The sequence below is a fragment of the Prunus dulcis genome, chromosome 8 (assembly GCF_902201215.1).
Source record: "Prunus dulcis chromosome 8, ALMONDv2, whole genome shotgun sequence".
Taxonomy (NCBI): domain Eukaryota; kingdom Viridiplantae; phylum Streptophyta; class Magnoliopsida; order Rosales; family Rosaceae; genus Prunus; species Prunus dulcis.
The window spans coordinates 3,826,932-3,841,042 of NC_047657.1; positions in this window are offsets into that span (position 1 = coordinate 3,826,932).

Below are 14,111 nucleotides of genomic sequence, written 5' to 3' on the forward strand. Positions count from 1 at the left end.
GGAGATCTTTTGAAGGCCTTAGGCTTGCTCTCATAGATTTGAGCTACGTGGCAATGATATTTTCCTCTCACCCAAGAGGCCCAATGTCACGTCATGTCCTCATGCATGTATGCCCATCATACACACATGACATGCATACATACGTACATGGATGTCTTTTCAAGGAATTTAAATATGTCAAAGCTTGTCAATGACGAGGAAAGAGAACTCGTAGGGGAAACTAGGACAAGCACTGAGGCTGCCAACTTTACTTTATTGTCCTCAGCAGCTAGAAATATAGTTAAAATGGTTAATTTCAGTTTCAGTTTGACACCTTGCAGTGGTACTCATTAAGCATATTTGTTCATGCATTTTCAATGTTGTCCGAAATATTTAATTGTTAAAATAGAGAATGTAGGGAGAAATATATTTGTAGGGTAGTAAACTGAATTTAACCTTATAAAAATGATAATTTATACTTGCCAAAATTAATAATATAGTAATATTTCCACATGTTCAACAGAAGTAAACCCAAAAATTACTGCTATTTTTCAAAAATGTGGAGAACATTTGTTTTGTTTGAATCGAAGGAAAAAAAACTTACTTATAACGAGGATAGCACTACTTTACTATTTTCAACCAATAATATCATGATATGTGAAAAAGTTATCCTACGTGTCATTGTGTTATTGACCGAGGATAGTAAAAGTATTATCTCTGTTGTATAAGAGTTTCTCTCAGTCCGAAAGAGAAAGAGAAAATGAAGGATAAAAAATTGGTAAATGCTACAAGATATTTTTGTGGGTCCTTTGTTTAATTGGTTGTGGGGCTTGATAAATTGGCATAATCTTCAATGTCGGTGTTTTGCACAAGCCATCTGGATTATTACCTAATTTTGGCTTTGAATTTGATGGGCAACGATGGAGGTGCACGCAATACACTGAGAAAAATGAAAGTTAATAATACCTTATCTTATCTAGAAAAGAAAAGAAAAAAAGTAGACATTGCAAATGTAAAATTAAAAATATATAACCTTTGAAATTATTTTCATCCATTTTTAATTGGCTTTTTCGTCTTTTAAATTATTTTTCCAAACGAAGAAAACTTTGGAGTTTTATAGTTCAATTTCTCTCATCATATTAGAACTATAAAGTGAGATTTGTAGTAGGTCTTTGACAATGAGTGTAGTTTTATTCATGAAATATTCACAAGTAATGACACATGTGTTAGTTATCATGTTATTAATTGCATACACTAACTATTTTCAATAGTGACTAATTGCAATCAGTAATGAAAAAATACTCATGACAAAGAAAATACTTTTCTCATAACTATACAATCACGTATGACGCCATCTAATTGCCCTAGGCAATATAAACACATTACCAAGAGGGTATATTTTACCTTGAAAATAGTTTAACTACTACGGCATGTACAATCTTCATAAATAGCTATTTTATTTCCAATGACCATGTCTTTTGTCGTTAATATAGTCAGTAACGGATCCAGAAACCCTAACCGCTAGGGAAGTTTGTGAACACTACATCAAAAGTGTAAAACAATGCTCCTTGTGATATAATGGCATAAGTAATATATTTAACACTTTCAATACTAGCTACAAAATATATAAAACTGAACCCTAACACATGTGCACGAATTCATCTCTATCAATCCACCCTAAATATATCTTTTTCTTTTGCATCGCATTCATCTCTCTATTCTTCTGTGTTCTTCCCTGGCTATCTCTCTCTCTGTCTCTCTATCTCTCATCCCTATGTCATCCTTCTTCTTCTTCTTTGCCTTGGCCCGCCCTCTTCTTTATGAGGTATTTTGTCAAACACATTGCCCCAATTACAACAAGATCAAGCACATCTTCAATGGAATGATGGGGACTTCATGGGTAAGGAAGTAGGGTGAGTAGGGACAATAGTCTTCACTCGTCCTTAGGTGGATTTGCGACTGAATATAGTTGGCACCAAGTCTTCCAACCAAATAAATGTATATTTATGACATCCATTGAGACTTTTTTTACGAGGGTTTGTGTGTTGGAAACAAACTGCATCTTGGTGACATATTTCTTACTAACGTTTTTCTGTTGAAAATACACATTTTCTGAGGGCATGGGGGTCCTCATAAACAATTTGTCGCTAATGACTATTTTCTTGTAGTAGAATCATGTTTATACCATCCAAATAGGTAGAAGTTTGGACTCCATAAATTGTAGATTTTATTTATTTGTCAAGCATTATGTGTACTTACGACCGATATCGGTTCAAGGGGAAGTCAAGGTTGATTCTTTGATGCTTGTCATGTGAATTTGTTCTTACTTTTATTCTCATCTCTCATATCTTAAGTACTTTCTTTGTATTCTAAATCCATCACATTACCATGTGCATAATCCTCCTAGTTTTTTAAAAAAGAAAACACATTTGAATTTGTTATATTTAAGTGGAAAAAATACAACGTTAATTAAATGCTCCAACCTCTATATTGACAGTGCTCCTTTCATTGTTTCACTGGTTTCATACATTAGTGTGAAGAAAGAAAAAAAAAAAAACAATAAATTCATGTTCAACTTATTTAGCAAGAGTGAAAAAAGTACTTTGTCTAAATACTTTTTTTTTTTCACTTGAGACGCAAATTACATTTTTAAGTATTTAAAAGAAACATACGTGAATTAAGCGAGTTGGTCAAGTTGTGAGCCCGCTCCCTTCACCCAAGTTTAACTATTGATTCTATATTTTTGTTGGAAAAAAAAAACACTTGAAAGAGATGTTTGGTTGACTAATATTTGAAGTTTACTCTTCAAAACTTTACCCAATGAACAAGGGTTGAAGTTTTCAATGCATAAAGTTTTGGTAGTGGTGAGAGGGAAAAGATAAGATTACTCTGATTGACTTCTCAAAGTCAAATTGCAACCACTTGCCCAAATTGGAATATGAGTGCGCCACTTGGACATTATATTTTGGTTCCAATAGGACCCACTGCCTCACCAAATGGTGCATGTTGTTTATCCTCTCTGGTCTCTGCTAATTAAAGCCACTTTGCATCTTAATTAAGTGAAGAAAACACGCAATTTGTACTCAATGCTACTTTATTTTTTAATAAACAAAAATCTCAGTGCTACTTTTTTTTTTTAATAGAGAAATTATTAAAGAAAAACTAAAGAGAAACATGGTTATCTTATTTAGGATGCAATCTCTTGAACATCAGTCTTAAGAATAAACAGGATAGAAACCTAAGCCAGACTAGCTAACAGAAGCCTCATCCCTCTCGTTAGAAGCTTTGTGTCATGAGGTGAATATAAACCCTATATTTGCTTCAACATCATAGCCATGGAAACCCCTCTTCATTTTGAATAAACGCAATATATGTGTTCAAAGGCGGGACTACAAATTTTTCAGTCAGTGGATTAGCTAAAAATTTTAGTTTAAAATCTAATGGTTTGTTTTTTTTAATTATAAATAAATCTTACCTTTGCAATTTGAATCCCTTAAAGTTTCTTGGTATCAACAAAATAAGCTTCACAAATGCAAAATGAAAAAATATAAATAATTAAGTTTCATTTATATATTAGTTGTAAACACAAGAACAATAGAATTAGGTTAACATATTGTTTCGTTCTTGGAAGAGAATACAAATAAACTTGAAGGGATATAAATAAATAAATAAACCTTTTACCAAAGACAATAGATAATTTCACACGAAAAAAATGTAGCATATAATTTCACAAAAACAAAAAGGCAGTAGATAAAGAAAAAAAGACAGCAGACTTTGCTGGAAAAAGAGGTAGTTTGCGAACAAAAAAACCAAAACGCGGCAGAATTATTGTAGTGGACCACATGGATATAGGTTTGTTACTGTTTTTTCTTCAAAGCTTACTGGGGCTTTGGTTCTGTCCCTGTATGTGTTGTAATATGAATGGATTGATAATAAAATATGACGTCACAAACGCACCAATTATTTTAAGATGCTTTTTAAAATAAAAGTGTAGTTAGAAATATGATACTTAAGAGTATGCTATCAAATTATAGTAGGTGTGTTCAAAATTATATTACAGTCTATTTTCATGAAGAGTTTTTTACTTTTTACGTTCTAGAAATGAATAAAAAACGATTTAGAATTTGATTTGAGAGCTCATAAAAGAAAATATTATTAGAAAAAGAAAACTAATAATTGATTCCATACAAATTTCAAAAGGAAACGCTTGCATTTGAATTGGAAAAACATTAATTTTTTATGTTGGGTTTTATGTAGTTTTATTAACAATTGAACTATAAAATATTAATTTCTGATGTTAAAAATCACATACAAATTTAATTATCTAAGAAAAGAATAGAATTTTGAAGACTCAAGGAGAACCCGGCAGCTGTGACCGAAAAAGCATTTTAAAATAGGAAGCGACGCGTGGAGAGATGAGTGGGCAGAAAGAGAGCGGGCAGGGGTTTGGCGGTGAGCACGTAAATATCTCGTGGGAGACGCGGTAGTGGCTGAGCATCGCCCTAAGATATTTTGTCCAGCCAATCAGCGCCCAGCTCTAGATATACACAAACACAACCGAGTCATCAGATCTTTAAAATTAAAATTTAAAAAATTAAAAAATAAAAACTTGAGTTAAGTCAGGCCCAAGCGACGTGGCGCAATGCTGTGCCAGCAATATATCTTCTTGCCTTCTCTCCTCTTCCCCAATTTGGCTCGTGATCCGTGTGGGTCCCGCCTGAGACGTATGGCCTTTTGCTATTGGCCTTGGGCCCCATCTGGCCTTTCGAGGTTTTGAAGGATGATGGTGGATGATGGTGTCACGGACTCGAGGGCATGGATTAGATGCCATGTGAGCCATACCATCATACGTGCTGGGTTTCTATTGGTTGGCGTAAAGTGATTGGGCAGACGTCTCCGTTGACTATAACTTCCTGTATGGGCACCGGGCACTGCGCTTTGCGTTTTCTGGAGTGACAGAAATGCCCTCGGATAATTGGATATTCTGTTATTCTATACCTGTATTTTTCTCTCCGTATACCAGTTTCCAATGAAAATTGTAGTAAACGTTGAATATTTGACAACTAACAATAACCCTCAATATTTGACCAGTTCATAGTATTTTGGGGAGGATGATTTGTTTTATTTTTCAATTTTTTTTTTCGCCAAGAGGAGAGCAAATTTTAATGTGGAGTTTTTATATTAATTGGAAGAAATGTGTCAAGATTTTCGAGTGCGAATTAATGGCTCAGTACTATTAATATTGATATTGTCTCTAACATATACATAGCCTAACATATATGAGATTTTATCACAAAAGACATTAATATTATTAATAGTAGACTGCTCATTATATGTTATCTTTATTTTGTGAAGATGTTCTATAGTTCGGCCACAATATAATCTCTTTTTTCGATATATATAATTGGAATGTTTTGAAGTCTTGAAATTATATTATGGTAAAGTATTATAAAGATATGACAAAGTCTGACCCCTTTCACAAAATTGATACGAAAAAAGAGAGAAATAGTTAATGACTTATTTAGAATCACTGTATATTTTTTATTATAGAAAAAGTCTTAACCAAATTAAACAGGAACAATATGTCGAGGTGAATCATTCATTTTCACATACCATGCATGCATCTTAACGATGGAACCAAAACTATAATTGAGGAACCTATTATATTTATAATGTCATTAAAAATACAATATACATATAAACATAAAATTGAATATTGTTTAACAACGTTTCATTCAAGGTTATATGAAATATTATTATAAGTAATTATGGTAATATCAATGTCAATGTCACAAGAAAATATACTAAGAATTATTTTTTTTAACAGAAAAAAAAATTACAAAAAAATCCACGAGACACATAATAAACACCAATACCTTTAATTATGATAATTTTACGAAGTTAATTATTATATTTTTGAGAAATATATAGAGGGTAATGAGGTAAATCTACTCTTAGAATTGATCCTTCCTTCAGAACACTCTAGAAAGATGAAAACACAGAGACAAAAGAGGCTCCATGATGAAGGAATATATATGTCGTCTAAGCACTCATATCAAAATTATAAAATTAATAAAAAAACGGTGGGTCGTCTGCTTCTCAATACCACCAATGGCTGAATTAATTTATTATTTAATTAAACACAAGATTAACAACGCAATCAAGCATCACAGGTACATAATTTAAAAAAAACAATTAGGTGTTGCTATAGGAACTGTACACGTGCCCCATGCTTTTACATTTCTTGGTCGGCCATGTGGGGGTCCCACGGAGACCATGGTGACCTATATCAAAGCCAAAGAGGGGTGATTATAAAAAGAGTTGGACGGTTGGAGATAAGTTAACTAGGTGGATGATGTAGTGGCTGACTAATTAACCTCCATTACCCGCAAAAGCCGTCGCCTTCTCGCCTTCTCGCCTTCTTGCCTGTTGAAATACTAAGAATTGATAGCTACGTGAACTGCAGGGAAGAATTCGTGTCAAGCTTTGTTTAATATGTGATCTTATCATACAACAACGAATTTTCTATGACCAAAAAAGAAAATTCAATCATTTAAGAACGTAGACCAATCAATTCATAATGGCTTGTTCTCATCCAAATTGTAGGAACCAACTCAACTTCTAGCTCATTAGAATATATATATACACACACCAAAAAAAACCCTTAGTAGTGAGAGACAGAGAGAGAGAGGGTTTTCCTCCAAATTGGGGGCCTTTGTTCTTCTTTTTGTTGTTAATGTTTTAGATTTTTAGTCTTGATCATTTTTTGTCAATAAAGTCTAGAAACTCTATTAGTTTTTTGTGTTTTGTTATCTCATAATTCTAGGAACTTAGTTGAGTTTGTTGGGTGTTTTTAGCCTCTTTAAGAGAGTTATGCCGGTTAGCCGCCAATTTTGTCCTTGATGTTATTAGACTATATTAGGGGAAAGGTAGATAGGAGTTGTAGAAAATTATTTTCAAAAATGATTCTCTCTATATCGTTTCAGGCTTCGATTAGCTAAGGTCACTCGGAAAGTTTTTACTTATGTCTGCCACATTGCTTTTGGGATGGGTGGCTCCCTTTACAGTCTATGTTCCTTATACTCTTTTTTCCTATTGATCTAATAAAATTATATCCCCTTAAAAACAAAATAATTTACCATGAGATCAACTTGAGGGAAGAAATTGTAGTTTTTTTTTTTTTTAATGATTATATATATAGATTTTCTTCTATGCGGACATCCAAACGTTATTTATGTGTGAACGATATTTAAATTCTGTTTCAAGGTTATCAACACTTTGGTTTGTTTTTGAATTCAATAAAGATGGCTTCGCATTATCTCAAAATTCTGTGTTCTTGCTACTCGTTTTTTTCTCAAATTAATTATATTGTTTCAACAACAATACAAATGGTGAAGTTTTAATGGCTGAATCGAGTAAGAAAAGGATTAGAAGCAAGAGAACACCCACTAGGTTATGACATAGACGTTTTAGGGCACATTTCAAAAGAATGAATGAAAATTCTATTTAAAGAACAAGTCTTGGCACCACTGACTTTTAGTGATGATAAGATTTGTATTGAATGTGTTAAAGAAAAACTCACATAGACTAAAAAGAAAGGTGCAACTCGTAGTAGTGATCTTTTAGAGATCATCCACACAAATATTTGTGGACCATTCCCTCATCAAACAATTGATGAAAATGGGTATTTCATCACTTTTATAGATGATCATTCTCGTTTTGTTTATCTATACCTCATAGTAGAAAATTTTCAAGTTTTTGAGATGTTCAAAATCTTTCAAATTGAAGTTGAAAGGCAACCTGAGAAAAAGATCAAAATTATGAGGTCAGACGGATGGGGTGAATATTATGGACATTTTGATGAAGGAGGACGACGTGCTAGACCTTTTGCTCGGTATCTACAAGATAATGGAATAGTTGCTCAGTACACAAAGCCAGGAACTCTGCAACAAAATGGCTTGGTTGAGAGAAGAAATCGAACTATGCATCTATGCGAAGAGATGATCAAAACAGCAAACTACGTGTTTAATAGAGTGCCCAACTAGTCTGTACATAAGACACCTTTCGAAATTTGGACCACTAGAAAGCCTAGCTTGCGACATCTTCATGTATGGGGTTGTAAGGCTGAAGCTAGAATATATAACTCTTAAGAGAAGAAGCTTGATCCAAAACCGATTAGCTGCTATTTTATTGGTTATCCTGCAAGATAAAAGGGTTTCAGATTTTACTGTCCAAATTATGGTACCTGAATTGTTGAGACTAGCTATGAAAAGTTTATAGAGCATGAGGAGAATGCCACTTGGAATGAAAATTTTATTTTCCAAGAAGAAGGTGATGTAGCTGTGATCGAGAATGATGAACAAGATGTTACACCCTAGATTCCTTTAAGTGAAACTGTGTCGAAACCTTCTCAGTTTGAAGAACTAGTTGACCAACAACAACAAGGACAAGCTGCAAAAAATCCTCAAATACAAAATTCACCAGAACCAATGCAGTTGAGGAAATCTGACAAACAAAGAAGATCCACAACAAATTCAGATTATTCGTACTTACAGAAAGCAGATTTTGACATTGGAGATAAGGTTGATCCAACAAGTTTTAAAGAAGCTATAGAGAATCAAAATGTAGAAAAATGAAGGGAAGCAATGTTAAATGAACTAGAAAGCATGAAGTATAATCAAGTATGAGAATTAGTTGAACTTCACAAGAATGTATGTATATATAGCTTTTTCGTGAATTTAGGTTCCTTATTTGTCTTTTTTTTAAATTTAGAAATTCTATGCTTGCATTCATAATTTAGCCAAAAAAGCCACTAGCCACAAATGACCAATACAAACTAGCCACAAAAAAGCCATTACAATAACAAAGCTATCTAACATCAAAATTAAGACAATTTGGTGTGCCTCTACTAACGATCATACAAGATCGAAAAAACTCTAGCATAGACATCCTAACTAAGATTGGAAACTTAGAATAATGAAAAAGAGATAAAACTTGAAAAAACCAAGTCATAACGATACAAATAAAACTCTTATAAAGGAGAGATGAAAAGCTCTAAGGGAGAGGTCAAAAGTTCTCATAAAAGGAAAGGTGAAAATTACACAGAGAACCCAAAGAGTCTCTGCAACTTAAAGAAACTGCAAAAAAGATAGTGGTGGAGATTCGACGCCAAAACGTAGGTGGAAATCCAACACTGAGATGCAGCTGCCTATGATGGTTGGACGAAAATCATAAGAAGACGAAGACAAATAGGGAAAACCATTTGTCTTTGAAAATGGGGGAAGAAGTGAATGGAGGAAGAAAAGATAGGAGAGCGGAGGAAGAACAATGGCTTCCTCCCCCTCAAAGTGAAAACGACCCTAGGAGTGTTTTTTGGAAGAAAGGAGCTAGAGTTTTTTCTTTTAAAGAAAAGTCATGCCTGTATTACTTCCATTCAATGTTTAGAAATCTATGAAGCATGAATACGATGGTTGAGGTGCGTACCCCATGTCCGATAGGCTGAGGGATATGATACGTCCTTGACATATGCATGTACGCGATGGATACATATCCAAGTCAACGGATACGGTCAATGACGAAAGGATACGCATATCTAACATTACAGGTACGGGGTATTCGATTTTTAGGATACGTTTTAGGTCTAATTTTGGCTTTAAGAGGGAAAATTAAAATTCGGCACAAATTTGAAGTCTTGAAGAACACGAAAGGTTGTCCTTACCTGTTTTGAAACCAAGAAAATGTCTCATGCAAATCTTCTTATTTTTTTGATCATCTTCTTCTATATAAATAAAAATGCCCAATGCCACCCACTCATCAATTCTTCTTCTTCAACCATACCTTAAATCAAATATCTCTCATATATTTTAGTTCTTGAATTAATCTGGTGAGCCTATGGTGGATTGTTCGTGAATTTTCTGGTTTTTCTTCTTCATTGTCGGGTATGTTCTCTATTTTGTTTTCTCACGCTTCTCTCTCTCTCTCTCTCTCTCTGTTTGTGTTGTGATCTTATCCTTTTGTTTAGAATACTCTCATGGTCTCACCCTAGTAATAATAATATTATAATCAAAAGTAATAATATTATAACCAAATATAATGAAAGAAATCTCCCACCCCACGTGAAGAGCACTTTTGTTTATAAAAAAAAAGTTGTGTTTAGGTAATTTAATAATATTATATTCAATATGTTGACTTTTCTTTATGTTTAGGAACATGAGTCATCCGAATAATAATGCAAGTGCTAATGTTAATCCTACTGAGAATACTGAAATCGAGGTAGATGATCATGCTCCATTGTGAAAGTATATTAAAAGGCTTGAAAAGTTAGGAAAATGAGGAGGAAATACTATGTTTGAATGCAATTATTGTCATAATACAATGGCTACTACTCTAGAGTCAAGTTTCATTTGTTGAAAATGTCGGGAAATGGGATTGCACCTTGCAAAAAGGTTATTGATAAAGTTTTTGCAAAAATGAAAAGACTTGTGAGAGAAAGTGAATACCGATTGAAAAGTGCAACTCAAAGACAAATGTCTTTTCCTAATACTGGTTCTTTACTTTGTTCTTCTATGTCTAATGTTGAGCAAAAGAAAAGAAAGGGAATGAATGGGCCCCTTGATATAGCTTTTCAAAAGGAGGCTAGAGAACAATGTGATGCTGAAGTTGCAAGGATGTTTTATACAGGTGGATTGTCCTTCCACCTTGCAAGGAATCCACATTATCGAAACTCCTATTTTCGTGCTTCTGTGCTTCTAGGATATGTTCCACTAGGTTACAATGCACTAAGAACTATTCTTTTGCAACAAGAGAAAAGTCACATTGAGCGATGTATACAACCAATCAAGGGTACATAGAGCACTAAAGGTGTAAGTGCGTGTAATGATGGTGGACAGATTCGCAAGGAAGACCACTTATTAACATTATGGCAACTTCTGAGAGCGAGCTTATGTTATTGAAGGGAATTAATTGTGACGGAGAGTACAAGGACAAACATTATATTGCCAACTTTCTTATCGACTCCATTAAGAAAATTGGTTATCAAAATGTGGTTTAAATAATCACTGACAATGCGCCAATTTGTAGAGCTGCTGGATTACTTGTTGAGGCTAGATATCCCAATATCTTTTGGACACCATGTGTGGTTCACACTCTCAATCTTTCTTTGAAGAGCATATGTTCACCGAAACAAAATGATGATTGGTATGATAAATGTAGTTGGATTTCAGACATTGTTGATGATGTTTGGTTCATAATTTTTTTATTGTGAACCATAATATGAGATTCGCTATGTATAATGACCATTACAAATTGAAGATGCTCTCTATTGTTGAAACAAGGTTTGGCTCTACACTTGTGATGATTAGAAGATTTAAGGAAGTAAAGGAAGGTCTAGAACAAATGATGATTACTCAAAACTGGTTTTTATATAAAGAGGATGATGTTGGCAATGCAAGAGCAGTGAATGAAAAGATATTGGATGAATACTTTTGGGATGAGATTGATTATATATTTTCCTTTACAGCTTCTATATATGAGATGATTAGGATGGCTGACATAGATAAACCTTTTCTTCACTTGGTTTATGAGTAATGGGATACCATGATAAAGAAGGTGAAGACAACTATCTATAGGAAAGAGCACAAGCAAATACATGAACAAAACAACTTCTTTGATGTGGTGTGTCACATTTTAGTGGAGTGATGGACTAAGAGTAGCACACCAGTCCAGTGTTGGCACATTCTTTAAATCCTGGGTAAGTATTATGTGCTTCTTTCTTTTTAAAGTACTTAAAATTTACTTTTCATATTGTGATAATTTTATGAAATAATATCACACTTTACTTTTAGGTTTTATAGTCCAGAATGGCTGTAAAGGATCTTAGCCGTGTTGCTCCACACCAAGACACCGAGATTACAAGAGAAAGAAAAAAATGTCTTGAGAAATTCTTTCCAGATAACCGGGCTAGAAGAGATATCATTATGGAGTATGCCTCTTTTTCAATATGCTTAGATGACTTTGGAGCTATTGATGCTATGAATGATAGGTTTCACATGGAACCAATAATGTGATGGATTGTTCATGGAGCTTCAACACCAACTCTCCAATTCGTAGCTTTGAAGCTACTTGGATAACCTTGTTCCTCCTCGTGTTGCGAAAGAAATTAGAATACAAATAGTTTCATTCACTCTTTCTTTAAGAAACAAGTTAACATCCCAAATAGCTGAAGACTTGGTATTTGTGCATAATAATATTTATCTTTTATCAAGGAAGAGCCCAAGCTACAAAAAAGGTGTTACTCAAATGTGGGATATTGGAGGACATGGATTTGATAGCTTGGATGAAGAAGGTGTTGGGATGCTTGAAATTGCTAACCTTTCTCTTATTACTGAACTATCATTGGAGGTTGCTTTATTTACTGGGGAAGACATTACAAATATTGTAGTTGATTGAGACTTCTGTTTTCTATTTTTCTAGAGTTTAAATTTGAATTTGGTTGATGAATTTGAAATTTGAAATTATATAATGTTATTATTATATTTTAATATAAATTTTTAATTACCGTATTCAAATTTATCGTATCCCTATATTATATCATCATATTGTATAGCCGTATTCGTGTTGTGTTTCATATCTAGAAATACAGGTACCTCATCTGTCTCAAGTACCCTACGATTATGGTAATTTTGTTGTGTTAAAGTCAATGAGTAATATGAAAGTTAATATGAAAGTTATTGCCCATAGACATGATTAATATGAAAGTTACATTTACATTATTGCCCTTTTCTGTTACTAGCTGAGCTTCGTCCTACTTTCGTTTCTACTGCTATTCACAGTCATGCTACACGTGGTGTAGTGTTTCAAGACAGCTAAAATAGGCTGCCACGTATTGCTCTAATTTCGAGTATCATTTTGACCCTTTATCAGCCCAAGAAGACTATTAAAGTTAAAAATAGACGCTTTGCAGTACAATCTGACATCATTTTTTCTCGGAATCTGCTCATTTTCCTTTCTTCTTATCCCTAAAACTCATTTGCATTTGGATCATTTCGCGTTGAGACAAACATTACAAGCTGTAGATTGACAAGGGATTGAAAAGATTTGGGGCAATAACTTTCAAAAGGAGTCCATTTTGGCGTCTCTTTTTTTGTTTGTTTATATGTTGAAGTTGCAGGTACAATAAGCATGTAACGTAAGGCTTTTTATTATCTTCCTATTCTGGATGAAACAAAGAAAATTTAATTTTCCTATTATATATGAGTAAATGTTATATTCTATAATTCTAAAAATACTAATATAAGAGTAATATAAAAATAGACAATGCGTTGTAGTTCCTATTTTTTAAACCTAAAAAATATCAATGCAAGAGTAACGTAAAAAAACAAATTGCGTTGCAGTTTCTGTTATATAAGCCTAAAAATACAAATATCATAATAACATAAAAATACAAACTATGTTGCATTTTTTATTTTATAAATCTGAAAATTACTAATATAAGAGTAGCACATTCATTGTATACTTTGTATTGCACATCATTAGTTTTGTATATATACATATATATGTAAGAAAAGACTGCAAACAAAAACATTTTAAATGACATTTGAGCAAAGGAGGAGACTAGGAGAGGAGGAAGAGAAAAAAAAACCAGAGAAGGGAAGCGTGAGCCTACAAAGAGATAAAGTTGCAAAGGAACCATTGACAGAGAAAAAACCTAAAATAAAAGGTACAAAATGAAAACCTAATCTAACCAACAAACCTAAATAATGAAAAATAAAATATTTAGAAAACGGAAGGAAGAGAATGGGAGCACAAGGACCAATATTTTTTTTACTCATGGGGAAGATGAAATGGTTGGCCATGTTAAGAATTGAAATTCTCATCAAGAATTGAATTACACCTATGAAAGATTCATGTGTTTACTTCACATCGAGAAATTAAAAAGTAAGTAGAGTCCACACAAAATTAGGAATTGAATTCCTGATTTTGGAGGAATTCAATTCTTGGGTGGAGGTGATATTCTAATTCCTGAAAAATTACCCATTAGAAATTCATATTTTTTTACCCATTATATCCTCACACAATTTTTAAAATTCAGATTTTATCATATACTTTAATCGAACAACAACGACATTTTAGTA